Consider the following 19,865-nt stretch of genomic DNA (forward strand, 5'->3'; position numbering starts at 1 on the left):
GGCCCTGTAACCATACACAATCAAAGGCTTTCGAAATATCGAGAAAGAGTGCTCCAGTGATGTGTCTTTTTTGGAATCCTTCAGCAATCATTCCTGTGACTCTGTACAATTGATGAGTTGTAGAGTGTTTGCTCCGGAATCCGTATTGCTGTGGGATGAGAATTTGATTTTCTTCGAGGAATTCTTGGATCCAATTTAGAATAACTGCTTCGGCGATTTTGCTTAAGGTCGACAGTAAACTGATCGGCCTGTAGGAGGAAGTCAGCGTAGGTTCTTTTCCGGGTTTCAGGATCGGTGCGATGATTGCAGTTTTCCAATTGGTTGGAAAGTGATGTAGGCGGAGCATAGCGTTCAATAATTTGGAGAATTTACATAGCATTTTTGCTCCCATTTCCTTAATCATCTTGTTACTGATCTTGTCAATACCAGAGCTTTTTCGGTTCTTTCTCTTCTCGATATATCTAATAACCTCTGATGGCATAATTAAGGGTGTGTTGTTTGTGTGTGTTTTTGTTTGGAATTGTGTGATGAGTACCGAAACCGAGTGTTCTGTATCAGGGTTAGAAATGTTGTGAGTGCGAAATTGAGATGCATAGTGATCTGCAATAGACTCAGCTTTCTCTGTTGCAACTCAACTCTTGCTGAGATCCGATGGCTGAGTGACGTCATCTCGAACTATGAACTCTCGCTAGAGATCACGAAAACTCGGGACTGAGAAGTCTCACGCTGCGTCGTGCGAACATTTAACCTTTCATTATGTAAAAATTATGTAACCGTTAACGCCTTCATTAAATATGTTTGTGTTAAGAAAGTTTATCATTTATGGATTATCCCTCTCAAGATTTTACAGATAGAGTCCCTGAGAAGAATGCATCCAGTGGCCCTGGCCGAACCCATTGGAACAAGGTAAGCAGTTTTGTTTTACCTTGATTAATTAGTTAGAAGTAAGATAAAGAATATAAAATAATAATATTGTGGCGCCATAACGTGGGGCCATTGGGTTGAATTAGAACTGAAATTTAATAGATTTTGCTTAAGCAAAAACATGGATTTAGAAAAATTAAAAAAGAAACGATCTGCTATAAGAGCAGTAGTTACGAGGCTAATAAATAAGATAGAAACAGAAATTGCTAATGAGGGGGATAAAATGTAATTGAAGAAACGGTTGCTCAGTTAATTAGTAAAGAAGAAGAACTAATCTTAGCGGATAATGGTATTAAAACTTTAATTGATGTAACAAATTTAGAAGATGAAATAATGTCTAGAGAAGAGTATAAAAGTAAAATTATTGTTTGGAAATTACGCGCAAAAAGATATTTAGATACTAATCCACATAGCGCTAATTCTACTTCATGTGGAAATGTCACTGAATCGCAAAACAAAATTAAACTTCCGAAATTGGCCGTGGAAACATTTTCGGGAAAGGACGTGTGCAGTTGGCCCGGGTTTTGGGCACGATTTGAGACAGCTGTACACAAAAAACGAAAGTCTGCATGCAGTAGATAAATTTAACTATTTAAAGTTAATTCTTACTTCCGATGCAGAAACTGCAATACAAGGGCTGACGTTAACAGCAGAGAATTACGAAAAGGCTGTGAAAATATTAAAAGATCGGTTCGGACGCAAAGAACTCATAATCGATACCCATATGAACAATTTATTAACTCTGACTCCGGTTAAAAGGTCTTGCGATGTGACAGCACTTCGAAAATTATATGATCGTTGTGAAGTACAAATTAGAGGATTAGAATCGTGTAATATTTTACCGGATTCGTAGAGTACCTTATTGTATCCGATATTAATAAAGGTGATTCCGAATGATTTAGCACTAGAATTTAATAGGAAATATGAAGATGATAATCAGACAAAAATTACGAATTTGCTTCATTTTCTAAGGAAAGAAATAGAAAGTCGAGAACGTACAGGATTTTTAATTAAGCCAACAGATTCTGAAGTCACTGAAAAGAAATCCATTTTGAAAATAAGCGGCAGTTTGGAGAACGTTTTCGAGACAGCGAAAGAAATCGGGATTATAATAAGGGTAGAATTCCTTCAGCGGCAGCGTTAAACACATCACTATCTAATAGCTGTTTATTCTGTTTTGAAAATCATACGTTAGAATCATGTCAAAAAACTGTGCCAGAGAACAAGGAAGCGTTAATGCGAAGTGGATTTTGTTTCAGGTGCCTCAAAAGACGCCATTTAGCTAGGATGTGCAAATCGAAACTAACTTGTGGTATTTGCGATCGGCGACATCATACATTGATACATTCTGACAAAACGAACGCGTCAGACAAGAGTCCCGTCCAAAGGGCAGTAGTCTCCTCTGTTTCCGATTGCGCAACAGCAAATAACTCATTTCTTCTGACAGCACGAGCTGAAATTATAAACACAGGCAATTGGCGCCAGCAAAGCGTTCGCTTGTTGTTTGATTTAGGATCGCAGCGAACATTTATTAGAGAGGACATCTGTAAGAAATTAAAACTTCCCGTTATTGGAGAAGAAAAAATAAAAATATTCTCTTTCGGCTGCACGACGTCTGAAGCGCAGAATGTTAAAAAAAAACCAGGCTCATTTTGCGTAATTCGAAGAATCGATATGAAATCAAAATAGAAGCTTTAATTATTCCTGTCATTAATGGATCACATATTCATTCCCCTAGAAATGAAATAGTTAATCTTATTAAAAAACAGGGCATACAACTTTCCGATGAATGGGGACCAGGGAATAAACCGCCGAAAATTTCTTTACTGATAGGAGCGGATTTTTATTGGAAAATAGTTACGGGTAAGGTTCACAGACTGTCTAATTCCTTAGTAGCGGTTGAAACAAAATTGGGTTGGACCATTAGTGGAACAGAACGGGCTTACGGAATTTTCCCAAGTAATGTGAATACTATGAAGGTTGTGGTTCATAATAATAAAGATACACAGAATGAATCGCTGTCTAGGTTGCTGAAGAATCTCTGGGAGCTCGATTCTATGGGGATAAATTATGATTCGGATAAGGAACTCGAATTAGAAGATAATTTAGTTTTCGATAATTTCAAAAGATCTGTGAAGTTTGAAAACAATCGTTACATTGTGCGCCTTCCTTGGAATCATAATTCAAATGAGCTAGGAGATAATCTGGAGATTGCTAAAATTAGATTTAAGAGTTTAAGTCGTAGATTTCAGAATAATCAACAGTTCTATGACAGACATCGCGAAGTAATTGATAGGTACTTAAAAGAAGGAATCGCCGAAGAGACTAACATTGAAATTGGACCAAAAACGTATTTTATACCGCATCAAGCCGTTATAAGAGAAAACAAGGAAACTACAAAACTCCGTGTGGTTTTTAACGCTTCGTCACATGCGGAGAATTGTTTGTCATTAAATGACTGTTTATATTCAGGTCCTAAGATGTGTCCAGACATACTGGAATTGCTCCTTAAGTTCCGTCAAAATCGAATTGCGTTTACAGCTGACCTCGAACAAGCATTCTTGCAGATTTCCCTTGCTGATGAAGACAGAAACGCAGTCAAGTTTCTATGGAACGATGGTGAATTAAATGGAACCAAAATAAAGGCTCTTCGTATGACAAGGGTAATTTTTGGAGCAACATCTAGTCCGTTTCTTCTCAGAGCAACTCTTAATGTACATGTTGACAAATACAAGTTACAGTATCCGAACGTATTTTCCATGCTAACTGAAAATATGTATGTTGACGATTTAATCGCTAGAGCAGATGAAGAATCAGAAGCATTCGAGGAATCGGAACATATTAAACGCATACTGAAAGAAGGTGGATTTAACATGCGGAAGTGGAAAACGAATGAAACGAATTTACAAAGGGTATGGAATGAAGAAGATTTTTCACACGATTCGACTTGTTCTAAAGTATTGGGATACATATGGAATAAGTCAAATGATACATTTTTGATAGAAATTGAAGAGTTGGTAAAAGATGCCAAAAGGATAGATAACATACCAACTAAAAGGGAAATCTTGAGATTTGTAGGACGTTTCTTTGATCCACTGGGGTTTTTAAATCCATACACCATTCGAGCTAGGATTTTATTACAAGATTTATGGGAACAAAAGATAGCATGGGACACTGAAATACCAGAAAATCTCAGAAAGAATTGGCAAAGCTGGTGTGATGAATTAGCTCATATTTCTAGTTTGAAAATACCAAGACATCAGTTTGCAGGTGCTGGGAAAAGGGATATAAATGATGGTTTACAGTTAAACTGTTTCACAGATGCGAGTCAGAAAACCTATGGGGCTGTTCTGTATTTTCGTTATTCGAAAAATGGAGTCATTCATACAAGTTTCATTACATCAAAATCACGAGTAGCACCTTTGAAAAAATTATCACTTCCCAGATTGGAATTGATGGGTGCTTTGATAGGCTCGCGCTTGTCAAATTACATTCAAAAGAAACTTCGGGACATTGATTTAATTGTATATATGTGGACTGATTCTAGTATAACGTTACATTGGATTAGAAGTGATGTGAAAAGGTGGAAGCCATTCGTTCAGAACAGAGTGAAGGAAATACAGAAGAATTCAGATGTCTTGAACTGGAGATACACGCCTGGTGAACATAATCCAGCTGATTTACTAACTAGAGGTGAAAATGTCAAACATCTGAAGCAGAATAGCATATGGTGGGAAGGGCCCACGTGGTTGAAAGAAGAAATGGAACACTGGCCAAAACCGAATTTATGTCCCACAAAGAACATTGAAGATTCCAACAAGGAACTAAGAAAAACATCAAAGGAAGTTTTCGTAAATTTCTTGTGTTACCGAACCTTCCGAAGATTTATTTAAAACCCAAAATTACAGCAATTTACACCGAATTTACCGAATTACTGCGTGGTGCTTAAGGTTCATCAACAATATTAAAAATACCTCGAAATTATCAGGATGTTTGCAGGTTACCGAATTGGAAGGCAGAAACTTATTGGATCAAACGTGTTCAGGAGCGAAATTTTACAAATGAAGTACGGGCATTGAAGAACAACGATGAATTAAGTTCAGAATCAAAACTAAGGTCCCTCAATCCATTTGTAGACGAAAGTGGTGTAATTCGTGTTGGTGGACGATTAGAAAATTCAAATTTGGATTACAAACAAGCACATCCAATCGTGTTGCCCGACAAAGATCACTTGACTGATCTAATTATTCTTCACAGTCATCAGGTGGTAGGGCACGGAGGAATAGCAGATACTTTAAATCAGATAAGAGACAAATTTTGGTTGCTGAAGGCTCGTCGAAAAATTAAAAGTGTTCTGCACAATTGCAATGTCTGCAAGATATTTCGAACTAAACCTGTCATGCAAGATACGGCACCTCTCCCACCAGACAGATGCCGAGAAGCCTTTCCATTTGAGAACTCCGGAATAGATTACGTTGGTCGTGAAAAGTGGAAAAGAATTATCTAAGACATACGTTTTACTCTTTACCTGTGCTGTAACCAGAGCCGTGCATTTAGAGCTTACGGCTGACCTTTCCACAGAAAAATGTTTGCTTGCATTTAGACGGTTCATAGCGAGAAGAGGTTTGTGCCGAATAGTGTACACCGATAACGCCAAAACCTTTAAAAGAGCGAAAAAAGAATTAGAGCTATTGAACGAGGTGATGAAAAGCAATAAAGTTCAAGACGAGTTCTCTAAGCAAGGAATCAAATGGAAATTTATAGTTGAGAGGGCGGCATGGTGGGGAGGCTTTTGGGAGCGTATGGTTCAGTCTCTTAAAGCTCTTCTGAAGAGAATCTTAGGAAAATCATCCTTGACATTCAGGGAAATAGAGACAGTCATAACAGAAGTGGAAGCTATATTGAACTCCAGACCTTTGACATTTACATACTCGGATCTAGGAGAGCCAGAATCTTTGACCCCTGGTCACTTCTTAATAGGAAGACGATTACTATCATTGCCACAAGGAAGCTCTAAATTAACTTCAACAAAGAAGAGTCTTACACGTCGATTTAGACACCAACAGATACTGGTAGAAAGAATCTGGCGAAAATGGAGGCAGGATTATTTGATGAATTTAAAATCTGCTCATCATTCCAAACTGGCGAAAACAGGAACCTGTTTGAAGAAAGGATCTATTGTATTAGTGCATGAAGATAAAATTCCACGGCTGATGTGGCATCATAATGGAAGTCTTTCCTGGGAGAGATGGCAAGGTGAGAGCCTGTGCTGTCCGCTTGCCCAATGGACATACGATTAAAAGACCAGTGCAATTACTATATCCGGTGGAGCTGGAATGTAATAAGGATAATTACGGCAATTGTCCTTCCGGGCGGGAGGATGTTGCAACTCAACTCCTGCTGAGATCCGATGGCTGAGTGACGTCATCTCGAACTATGAACTCTCGCTAGAGATCACGAGAACTCGGGACTGAGAAGTCGCACGCTGCGTCGTGCGAACATTTAACCTTTCATTATGTAAAAATTATGTAACCGTTAACGCCTTCATTAAATATGTTTGTGTTAAGAAAGTTTATCATTTATCCCTCTCAAGATTTTACAGATAGAGTCCCTGAGAAGAATGCATCCAGTGGCCCTGGCCGAACCCACTGGAACAAGGTAAGCAGTTTTGTTTTACCTTGATTAATTAGTTAGAAGTAAGATAAAGAATATAAAATAATAATATTGTTCTCAAAATCGGTGTATGCGATCCCGTTGGGGCCATTAATGGGCGGAGTATTAGTGTTGCGTCTTTTAAATTTAGATACAGCACTCCACGGTGAGTTATCATCTGTGGATAATGCTTCTAAGTGTCTGGCCCAGTCAAGTTGTGCATGTTTTTTCAGTAGAGTCCTGGCTTGTTGGTTTAATTGATTAAGTAGAATTTTGTCCGTGGGACATCTGAAATGCTGCCATTGCTTTCGTATGCGGTTTCTGTTTCGGATCATCTCCAGGATGGCACTGTTCTTGAATCTTCTATCACCTGTCATTGCTTTGCTGTTTTTGAGTAAGGCATCTTGAAGCTCATCTGTAAATTCTTCAGTGTAAGCGTCTAACGCATCCCTTGAGTGTATCGTGGTGGTGGGGTACTGAGTGTTGTTTAGAGCTTTGGCATAACCTGCCCAGTTTGTGAAAAGGGCTCTTTTGTGTGGTGTACTGTAGGAGTCGGTAGATATTTCCATCATCACCGGATTGTGGTCTGAAGACAATTCTGTCAGACTTTCGACATAACTCAGGGGGTTGATGTTTTTTAAAATGAAAAAATCCATAATTGATGGTCTACCTATCCCACAGTGTGTTGGTTTATCTGGTACTGCTAGGTGAATATTGGACGCTAGGACAATGTCGTGTATGACTCGTCCTTGTTGATTGATATCCCAGCAGTTCCACTCGCGGTGGTGTGCGTTGAAATCTTCACCTATGATGACTCGATTGTTAGTATTTAAAAGTGTTTGCAAATCTGTCCTGACAGAATTTGTAGGTGAGTGTATAGGAAAATAGGTGGAGATAATAGTGATTGGTCGTGATGTGTTTGGCGGGAGTGTAATAGCTAGGGCTTCGACCGCTAAAAGCTGTGGTAGTGGAGTGACATGATGAGGGATGGAGCGCTTAACTAAGATTAGCAGACCTCCTCGTGCATTTCCTCTTGGTGCAAATCTACCTTCGGTAGGCCTGTTCCATCGATGCGTAATATAATTGGAAGCTCTGAAATAATTTTGGGTACCAAGCATGTGTTCTTGTAGGAGTAAAATATCGGGGGAAACTTCATGTAAAAACTCCTTAAGCTCATAGGCTTTTTGGAGCAATCCATTTGCGTTCCACGTGACAAGAGTGAGAGGCATATTAGGGTTGTTCTGAAACATGATTGTTGATCTCACTAACAATTTCGTAGAACATAAATAGCTTATCTACAGGGTCAGACAAGGTTTTCATTTTAGGTAAATAATTTTTAAAGATATTATTCATCAATCTAATATTATTGATTCCTAGAATACTGTTAAATTCGGCGATGTTTTTCATGAAATTAAGGAATTCAGAGCCTTGTGGCTTCTCCTGGCTATCCATAACATTTTCTTTTCTTTTACTATTGGGGTTATCACTATTAGTCATATTTAGATTTTTTAAAGCATTGCTTCACTGAGCTTAATATTTTCATTTGTCATTGAGTGCATATTTTGTGTATTAAACCGGAATAAGAAAGAATTGCAGTGCCTCTGTGTGCTTAAAAACTACGAAGCATTCTGCAGACTTTTAAACCAAAATCAAGGTTGACATATAGATTAATAAATTTTAATGTTTTTTTTAGTGTATATATTTCAAAAGTATTAAAATAACTTGGACAGTTGTTTAATTGCTTAAAACAGCAATAAAGTTCATTTATAAAGATATACAAGGAACTTCATAATTATCAAAATATTTCATTGCTTTGGTGAAAAACTGAAATTACCTAATTTTTATAACATTAAGTATCTTCGTAACTGTAGTATTATGCTCTGTTTTATAACTTTATTCATTTGTTATACATTAAAATATTTTGTTTTATTTACTAAATGTGTAATCAATTATCAGGATTACTAAATGTGTTCAGAATTTCCATACATGCTTGTGCAGTGTGATTGCATGTTTGTGTAATGAACTTTGATTTTCATGAACGAAAAAGAAAGTTCAAGTGTGTGTCTGTGCAATTTTGACGATATAAATACTGAAATGTGTGTATAGTAAAAATTCAACTAAAAAATATCCGGAAAGCTCTTGAAATTTTGGATAGTCGAGCATATAAAAAATGAAATACTGTAATAAGTGAATGGAAGAATAAACTACTAGTCTAAAATCATAAAAACAGTTCATCTTATTTGTATCAACTTGACTATCAAAAGCCAATATTTAATATTATGCACGATTTTGAAAAAAAATGTATGCTGCTGATCTTTGGAATATGATAACGGGTTATTTTTACAATGGTTGTTAAGACTGCAAATTGAGACTTTAAATATGAACAATAGTAATCAGAAAATTTGAATTTGTAATTTTATATCCAACAATCTCTGCCAAATAACTTCCATGTTTTAAGCAATTTAAATACATATTTTTAACCACTTGTTATTAATTTTATAAAGTAAATTCTATAATTTAAATTTTATTTACTTCATCTATTTTAATGTTTGACATTATAAGTTTCCTACTACATTTTTAAGATTTCATTGTTGCTAATTAAACTTCCTTTACAATTTATTTAGTTATTTTATACGTACATTTATATTTTATGTAAGAAAGGGATTTATGTGCAATAGATATACAGAAAAAATCACTTAACACAAAACAGAGGGGACTGAAATATTTTTTCGTGTTAAAGAATATTGGAAAAAAAAAAAAAAAATCTGAAGTGTTTCAGATTTTAAATTACGTCCAAAGGGGCGTTTTTTTAACGTTTTGAGTGTTACCTTTATTTATTAAATATCATGTTCTTTGCACTTAAACCATAAAATTCAGTTCAAGAGCAATATCGCAAAATAATGTTAAATTAAGCATATCTTTAGAATTTCCGATATACACAGTCTCGCGAGCTGGAGATAAAAGTATTTTTTTTCTATATAACGTTGCCATTTCTCGCTTTTAAAGCATTGAGTTTGTAAATCAAAAATTCGTTAAAGTTTTACAAAATATAAAATCTATAATAAAACAAGTTCCAAATTTGGGATTTCAGATGCCCATATTCGCAGTAGGATTTCGTCATTTAAAATTCGATGGCTCTATGTACCATTGTTTTATCACAATGCGAGAAATAGACAATCATTTATGCAGATTTTTCATTATTTAATTTCTTCAAATATAATGCAGGACTCTAACATTTTGTGGCAACAGTTTGAAAAGTGAACCGACGTTTATGAGTCCGACGCAAAATCGCAAAACGAAAACAATAGTCCTTCAGGGACAAAGCCCCTTTGGACTAAAAAAAAAAAAAAAAAAAAAAAACATATATTCAACAAAATTAAGCTTATTAGAGTACATATTATTTACATATATATATACATATATGCATATTTTTAATAAAAATCAATGAAACAAAAACATCCACAAGAACTTAATGGAATTGAATACAAAATTTTCAAGTTTTTTGAAAAACAAATCATTTATTGAGTTTTGGGAAAATAATCTGATATTTTTCTTTGCATTGTCTTTTTTAGCATCAAATTGTTCAATGTCGAACATTTTGCTATTCATTTCACCATTGGAATGTGCGTCTATATAATTGTCCATATTTTTTATGATGTTCCTCATTTAAGATGATGTGGAACAGGAACTGCATTATTCATTTATTTTCGTCATCAGAATCTGCATCAATGATATTTTTTTACCTTTGAACAAACTCTAAAATAACTTTGTTTGCCATAATTGGGGCTGTACACACATTATCGTAAACTACTGCAACGAATTCTTCCGATAGACAGTAGGACAGTTCATTAATACAGAAACTTTCTCAAACATTTCATTAAGTGTCAGCTCAGTTTCAATATCCTACTTCTCCATTTCTTTTGGCGCCAAAGAACGATACTTTTGAGAATCGTGTGTAATGAAAATAATTTTCATTCATCCTTAGAATCGCTGAATTCCATGCAATGCATCATATGCACAAAACTCACTAATTTTTACTCACACTACCATGTACTCGTCACCAAATTCCAAAGCTAACTGATGAGAGATGAGATGTTTGTAGAGGTGGAAGGCAAAAGTAGCATAGATAAACAAAACTGGCTTGTATCACAGGCTATTTCGAGGGTATTTCAAAGCCAAATTAGCCTCTTTTCTAAGGAAACGTGAAACCACCTCTCTTTCATTTCACACCCCGCTTAAATCTCCCCTGCGATGCCAGTGTTTTCTGTATTTTGTTCATTTCCAGACAATTTTTGTTGTAAGAGAAACAAAATGCATGAAAATACATAGTAGTTTGTCGGGACCGTTGCATTATTTCGTGTTAACCAATATTTCGCCTTAAGCGTTTTCACGTTAAACGTATTCCACTGTATACAGATGTGTTTGGACTATGTATATACAAATATTTTTTTTAAAGGAAAATTTATAATCCTTCCAAAAATTTTCTTGCATTATGCTGCTAAAAATTGATCAGTAAATATACAAATAAAGAAATTTAGAACCAATTTTTCAGAAAGACTAAAAATTGAAATTTAAATTAACTTGATAAAATCCTGTAAATGTAGAATATCAAATATTCTTTTTAGACTAGTAAAATCTTTTTAAAAGACATTTTAATGATTTTACTTTCTCCCCCCCCTTATTTTCCTTTGCTACTGCTGTTTGATAAGAAGTTCTAGTAAAGTTTTGTGTTAAGATTATTTTGAACTTTCAAAGATTTTCCACTGCAGGATTTTAATTTTTCTACATTTTTAAAGGCATGTTTTCTTTCTTTCTTTCTTTCAAGATATTTTCAATGATTTTCCTTCGCTTAGGAGGACTAGAATTTTTTGGTGAACTATTAAGATAAAAAATATATTGAAATGGTTCATCAGCTGATTGTGGATACAGAGAAGCAAGGATTTTGTTTTAAAAGGGGAAATGTAATTAAATTCGACATACCTCCTCTTGACGATATTATGTTAAAGTTGGTTGGATTCCTCACCTTTCTTGTTCTTTTATACTTCTTTTTTGTTTTTCTTGTGATGGTTTATTTTAACATGTGGGGATCACCAGTGACCAGCACTCGATTTGGCTACAGCGCCCCAGGTGCCACCGGCAATGCGACCAATAGTAAAATACAAACTTAGAATAAATATTGATACTGATAAATTTTTAAATAGTACCATTGTTACTATGATGGTTTGAAGAATAATAAATCGTAAAAATTAAAATTATAAATCACAAAAATGGTCTACATATGTTTGGGGGTCGCCGGTGACCCCCAGCATGAAAAATGCATTAAGCACGATTATATATAACATTATGTTCTGTAGCTAATATTTCAATATAATATATATCGCATAATAAAAATTTCAAGTTGGCATCATGGGCAAATCACGTAAAATGCGCGCGGCAGTCAACGTATTAATTTTTACATTTTAAAGTATTCTTATTCTACATTTAGATAGGATTTTATGAAGATCATTTGAACTTCAGTTTTTTAGTCTTTGTGAAAAGTTGGTTCTAAATTTCTTTATACATATATATATCTAAGAACTCCTAGAAAAAACTAATTCATATATTTATTTATCCCACATTTTCATTTTGAAACATTTTAGTACATGCTTTTCCTCAATATTTTAAAAGTTGATTTTTTTGTTAACTGAAATATGTAATATGGAAAAATTCTATCAAAAAACATAATTCAACTCAACCAAAACAGGAGATAAATAGAGATGATAATAATGTGAGGTATTTGAACCTCTTCCCCTTATAGTCATTTCAAACATTTTAGCGTGTTTTTCCATTCAGCTGAAACAGTAAAAATATAGAAAAATTCCCACAGAAACATAATTCGGCTGAGAAACAAAACAGGCCAAAAATGGGTTGCCGTCAGGAAACTGGTCTAAAATAGGGCTTCTTAAAACTTTTTTTTAGTCGTGACCCTTTTTTATCACAGATTTTTTTCATGACCCCAAAATATTTACGAAAATTTCGTGGGACACCATAAGCATTGCAAAAATCCGAAACGCGCGAGTGAAACTGTCAATTTTTTCATTTGTACTGTAAGATAGTATTGCAGTTTTAGGTCATTATCTTTAATTTCTCATTTTAAGACAATGTTAAAATTTTAATTAAGTAACAGATGAAATGACAGTGTCATGTGCAAAGCAAGTAAAATGAACATTTACATTATAAAAAGAATGCATTGAAACATTTTTGTCTTTCTCTTTGTCTGTATTGTCTTATCTTTATCTATTTTCAGATACATTCAGAAATTATTATATTTCAGAAAATTATTATATTGAGTTTAAGAAATAACAAAACTACTAAACATTTTTGCGACCCCCTGCTGTAGATGGGGGTTGTGATACAGTTTAAGAAAGTCTGGTCTAAAATAACGTTACAATATTTGATCTTGCTAGAACATTGGATAACTGAGGCCACAGCCAGTGTGGTTATGGCAGGTGCGCAAAATTTTGGAATTCACAGAAATATAAAGTAGCAAAATTTTTGAAATAAAAAAAAAAAAAGTGAAAAAGATTTTAGAATTTAGGACCCACAGAGATTGCATAGCACAACAAAATGTACCTGCTGAAGCTAGGACTCCAGTGCATGGTAATATTCTTGTAAGGAGTGTATGCCTGAATGCAGAGATGCATTTTGAATCATCATCGCTAGGTCACCAGCCTACACAGCATTGTGTGATATGTCATTCATGCAAATAAGGAATAAAATTGATTGCACTTTAGTTAAATAACCTAACTTGTTCCTTGTAAGTATTATGTGAGAGTACTTTAACTGTTGAATAAGAATAGAACACTTGCTTTCTGTTCATCTGAAATCGGATAGATTTTCTAGCAGTTATTCCAGCAGAAGTTTTTGAAGGAACTGATCATTCTGTATTTAATTAGATAATCAAAATACACAAGCTATGGACATAACATATTAAACCATAATTCACTTTTCACATTGGACAGCCAATGTTTTTTTTTTTCTTTTCAAAATACAATTGATAACTTGTATTGTTTTTTTTACAAAATTTAAACCTGGGAGTCATGAACAAATTTGTGGGGGTCACCAAATTCAAAGAAATTTATTTGACAATAAAAGATATATAGAATTTGAAGAGGATTTTTGATGTTTTTTAACATTTCCATATTTTAATTTTGATTTTATTGCTTTCCACTTTGTGTGTTATGCTTGATGATTTCCAAACAGCTCGAATCAAATTTCAAAGCCATTGCATACCCGCAGCTAAGATGTAGTTTCTTTCGACTATCTTAGTAGTGTCTTGCATGCAATTTGTAATTGTAATATACATCATTTATAAACTATGTTTCTTATTTCTAATCAAATTTGTTGTCAAGTTAGCACTTAACATTTCCTAAGTATTGGAAAATTCAGTAGTGTCTAAGGATAATAAAAACAATTTCGTTTTAGTTGCAATTTTGTTCCTGATGGTTAAATGGCCCAAAATAGATACCCAATGTTCACAAGAGAAACGGGATGGATGTACCAACATCAAATAAAGTTAGAGAAAAACTATTAATGAAAATGCAAACAAAAATGAATCCACTGGTTCTCTTTCTGCTTCTTAAAAAAATTTAGTAAATATCAAGAAGAGTTTATTTTATACTGTTTTACATGTTGCATTATTAATGGAAAATGAATAGCCATTGTGTGTTAAATGCAGTAAAAACTTGGCATATGGAAAGCATGAAACCTGCAAAATTAAAAACACATTTAGAAACGGTACTTTTCCGTTTTGCAAGCGCAAAGGATAAAGTCACCAACAATGGTACAATTGATGCCAAATGGAATATCTTCGCTGGCAACCTTTTCCGCCTCATTTTCAAAACATGTCGCAGCCATTTCTTATCAGATTGATTGTTTCTTTCAATACTGGCATACAATTACATAGAATTTTTACAAGATAGTTAAATTTTATGCCCTAAGGCCATTCATGATAATTAAGTCAATTAGAATGCAATCACACCACTCACTCAAAGGCGAAAATATAGAAAAGGCAAAATCAAGGGTTAAGCTAATACTTTGGCAAGGAGAATTGAACAAAAACGACAGAAACATGTTCTTCAGAATTTACTAAAAAAAATAATACAGATTTCTTGTTTAAAACAACATATGATAAAAATGACAGAAAATTTTTTGAAAAATTTCCAAATAAGGAATTAGGTTGGATCTGTGACCCATTTTGCCTTTGGTATTTTCAATTCCAATGTATCTCTAAATGAAAAAGAACAATTAATTGATATTTTAAGTGTCAGTATTCTGTCACTTAAAATATCAAGTCTCTAAATTGCCAAAAAATTTAGCTATCTACTGGAAACGAATATGCCGATTTAAAAGGAATGAAAGTAAATTATTACGTTTTTTACATAAAACTTCTAAAATGCTTATGTTACATCTTTCTGTTATATAAGCATTGAAAGTGGTTTTCTCACTGAAATAGAAATAATTTTTCTACTGAATCAACATGGAGAACTTTTTTATTGAAATATTTTTTTCTCTGTGACATTAGTTGCATCTACTACAAACTAAAGATTAAAGAACTGTTTTTAAAACATTTTGAGTTCGTGTTCATATTGATCTATGAAGCACTAGATTAGTGAGTTTTTATTGCATTATTGACAAATATAGTTTTTAAACAATCAAAAGATTTTCTGCGGAGATAATTACTTGTCAAATATGAATGTGTTTTCAAGCGGAAATAAATAATGAGTTGTAAAAAGAAAATTCAGTTAGAACATTCACATCTCTAACAGTAATTTGGATTGATTTAATCTTTATAGTACAATATATTTTACAATGATAAGGCAAACTCCAATGTGAAAGATTATGCGAAGATTACGATAGTACCTAGAGTATTCAGCATATCGTATAATCCTATAACCAGATAATAATAATATTAAAATAAATTTTATCTGAATGAAGTTTTCTTATTACAGAAACAGTAAGATTATGCCATTACATAAACGAATGCACTTTCAGACAATATACTTCATATAGTTCACAAGTGCAAGCCACAAGTTCTGTTTATGTTACTTCTCGCCCTTCAGCGCATGCTCAAGAATTAGCATCCAGGCGAAACTAGTCGATTTGTCCATGACGTCAAAAATTCGAAAAGTGGGGTAGGGTTTGGAAATACGCCGCCGGCCCTGATAATAATATGCCTTTGTTATTGCTACATTGTATGTCTATTTATAAATTCTTAGCACAAATTGAGATAAGTTTGTCAGGTTCAATGTTCCTTCTAACCTTCTTCGGGAACATACAAGGACCTGACTAGGAACAGAGAGCTTACTAAAGCTATGTTCACTAACTGTAGTAAATAGACAGGATACAGACGAAGGGTATACAAAACCCTTTATTTTTCTCTATATACAATAACTTCCGTACTTCGGAATACAATGACCCCCTACTCGGGGTCTAACGTAAAAGGTATAAAAATAAAACTAAACTCTAATTTAACTTTAGAATAATACACGTGGAAGATTGGCCTTATAATAACAGGAAGCGTATGTAGCACAGAGACTGTGAACACTACAATACGTTTAATTTATCAAGAGGATTAAAACCTCTGGCCTGGAAGGCGAACAGCAACTGCGTAACTTCTAAGGTAAGCGGCCTGCGTTGACTTACTGCTTCCTCTCTTCGCTTGGCAAAAAGGCCAACTTAAATACTTGGCGTTCGCCAGACAAACTTTGCATAAAAACCTTCACGCTTATAATTCTTATAATAAAATAAGAAGTGATAGTAAAGATTTAAAATAAAATAAACGTTAGTAAAACTTAAGATCCTTACAAGTTATGTTTTATAAGAAATATCGCATTAGTATAGGTTCCTTGAAAAGGGAAAATTGTATTAAATGTAAATACTACAGAGAACAAACTTCTTTAAATAAGTTTATTAACGAGAGCCATTGGTGTAAATAAGTGTAGGAGACGGCTGCTTCAGATAGACGATTACGTAACAGCTGGGCGAAGTCCACAGAAGGAGCGCCGCATTTGATTGGACTATTTTTTATTATTTTTATTTTTTCTGTAACTGCGAACTAAGCGGGGAATACCCTTTTCACTCCGTTATATGTATGCACTTGTTAGAGTAATGTAACATTATCCGCTTGTGGGAGATATCCATATTAAAATCTTTTATATTAATAATCCCTGTGATTATTTAATTTGTAACCTACACGTTGCAGCCCTGAGAGTTGCAACAATAATGGTACGCAGAGAATGCCGTCTCATACGGTCAGAAGGCTTAGGGAGCCCTTGAATACATTGTTGAACTACATTTACATGATTAAACTAAAGAAGGGTGTATGAATATTTAATAGAATCCGTCTTCTTTTAAGTTTCTAAGGGCCTTCTGCGTCATATGACGCGGTTAGGGAGCCCTTGGAAGCATACATAAAAGCTATATTGAGTGTTACATATGACAAAATTCAACTGAATACAAAACGAATAGAAAGCAAAAGTTTGTTTTGACTCCCCTCTAGAGAAGAACTGTTTTAAGTGTTTAGGATACTGGAGCCAGAGTCTTGTTTGGTCATATTGTAGGAATGAGTTCTGAATTTGAGTCGAGCACGTGACATAGAAACGAAAGACTCCTGAAGTTCACTTGAATTCTCAGATCTTCCAATTTCAGGAAGTGAGTTTGTATTGTAACCACATGTCAGATTTTTCCTTACGTACGTACGAAAAGAGTGAGCTGGCTGAGGGTAATGATTACTTTTGTTTCTGGGCACACCACGTTTTCAGACTTTACACCAATTCTTGTTTTAAAGCTTGTCTTATTTACATAAATCTCATGATAGTGAATTAATCCCGAATAATAGTTACAAAAAAAGTTAATATCTTCTCTCTCCTTCCGTTTTTTTAATTCATGTTTCCTACGTCTGTCGCAGTTTTTTAAATTCTTTTTTCAGTTGTCAGACTGGAATATTTTCTAACTCTGACGCACACTGATTTCAATACTAGTTTTGTGCACATAATTTTATGACAATGAAATCTTATTCGACTATTTAATCAGTTAATATTTGTATTTAATTTGGTTTTACTTAATATACGGTACATTATAAAGTTTATCCGCACAAATATTATGTACATAAATTATTGATTTTTTCATCATTTTAAAAGCATTTTGATGTATTAAAGTTTTTCTTCTCTACTCATGATTCCCCCAGCATAAAATGTGTACGAATATTAAATAAATGAAACAGTATGGAGATTTGGTAACAGCGATTAAAGTGCAAGACGGAATACAACACATCTTCTCTAAGCTAGAAACCTGGTGATATGGACTGGACAGGCAGAAGTCGCTCTGTCCTACAATCTAAAGCCATTATCTTAAATACATGTGAGCTAATTTGCATTCTGGCGTGGAAACAGAAGGAAGAATTGACAGTAAAGTTCTAAATCATAAAATAACTGGTTAATCAACATTAAAAAAACTTGAAGACTGAATAGAAAGAATAATATAAAATATGTATTAAATTTATGTAATTATGTCTCCTCCAATCCAGTTACTGATCCCCGCTTTTAGAGATGTGAAAATTGAGATTTTGTCATGGTCATCAGAAATTCTTAGATGTAAGAAGAGATGTATTTTTAATTTTGGCCTTTTAATTTTAATTTTAATTTTGGTATTTTTAATTTTGGCAGACCAAAAGATACAGACTTTCCCAAAAATCAAAACTTCAGATAGTTTTCTTCTATTTATTACACAATTTAACTCGGTTTTAATGTAACTAGACAGGTACTGACTTTGTTATTCATTTGAACTTAACAAATTGCCTAACATGGTTCTATTGCGAACCATGTTGGTTAATTTCAAGTAAGAAGACAATGTAGCAGACAGGAATATAATACTTGGAAACATTATTCATAGGAATAAAAATGGCGAAGGAAGTTCTCATCATATGGCATATGGTATCATATGGCAAAAGAAAAACAAAGAAACAAATAACTGTATTGGTCAAATGTTTGAAAAGTCTGTAAAAGATGAAATCACTAGAGTTATTAGGATTTCTTTTTAAGCAGGTGACATAAAAAATGTGCAATGTCGTCGACGGGACTCGAACTTGGACCTCTGGAATATACGCCGAGTGTACTACCTTGCACTACGAAAGCATAGTGAAAGGAGAGAGAAAATACCCCGTAATTGGAATGAGTACCTTATGTACTCCCCCTTTTAAAGGGAGACTGGGGATTAGTAGTCAGTTATCAAATCCTGGTGGTGATGCATTATCATCCACTACCTTTAGTTCAGGAGACTTTATATGGACATTAAGTTATTTGGAAGAAGGAGACGTAAAATGGTGCAATGTCCTCGTCGGACTTCGAACCTGGATCTCTTGAATGCGCGCTGAGTGTGCTACTGTTACACCACGAGGTATACAGAAAGGAGAGAGGAAATGCCTCTTTCAAAAGGCGACTAGGGACTAGAGGACCCAATCGCCAAATAATAGTGGTAAAGAATCATCATCCACTACCTTTTTTTTTAGTTCGGGCACCAAATAGAGTTCTTAGGATTTTTTTATACAGGAGACACGAAAAATGAGCAATGACTTCTCCAAGATTCGAGCTCGGACCTGCTAATACGCACCGAGTGTGCTACAGTTACACCCCGAAGGCATGCAGAAACGAAGCAGCAAATACCTTATATGCTCCCACTTTTAAAGGGCGATTAGAGGACCCAATTGCCAAATCCTGGTGGAGAAGAATCATCATTCACAAACTTTTAGTTCAGGCACCACTGTAGATACATTACGTTATTTGGAAGCAGATGACAGGAAAAATAGTGCAGTGCTCTCGCCGAGACTCGAACCTGGACCTCTCGAACAGGCGCAGAGTGGGTTACCGTTACACCACGAAGGCATGCAGAAGGGAGAAAGAAAATGCCGTCACTTAGTTCCAGAGTGACTAAATCAAGATAACTTTAACAAAAAATAAGAATAATTTTCGCGGACGTAGAGAAACCCATAAGAACGTGGTTCCGCCGATCTTTGCCCACGTGAGTTGAAGGCAGTATACGCAGACAGTCAGGGATTTTAAAGAAGTTAATAAGCAGGCAGTATTGAAAAATCACAGTAGGTGTAGCTTGAATTTGACATCACAGCCTTTTTTTTTTTTTTTTTTTAGGGGGGGGAAGTGCAAAACGAGGAAATTTAGTTTTTGGAAAAGAATTGAAATTACCTGATTAAAAAAACAACAACAACAAAAAAAAAAAAAAAAAAAAAATTTGTT

Source organism: Stegodyphus dumicola, chromosome 5, assembly GCF_044657685.1.
Source record: "Stegodyphus dumicola isolate Sdum_Otavi_A_Nest chromosome 5, ASM4465768v1".
Classification (NCBI taxonomy): Eukaryota; Metazoa; Arthropoda; class Arachnida; order Araneae; family Eresidae; genus Stegodyphus; species Stegodyphus dumicola.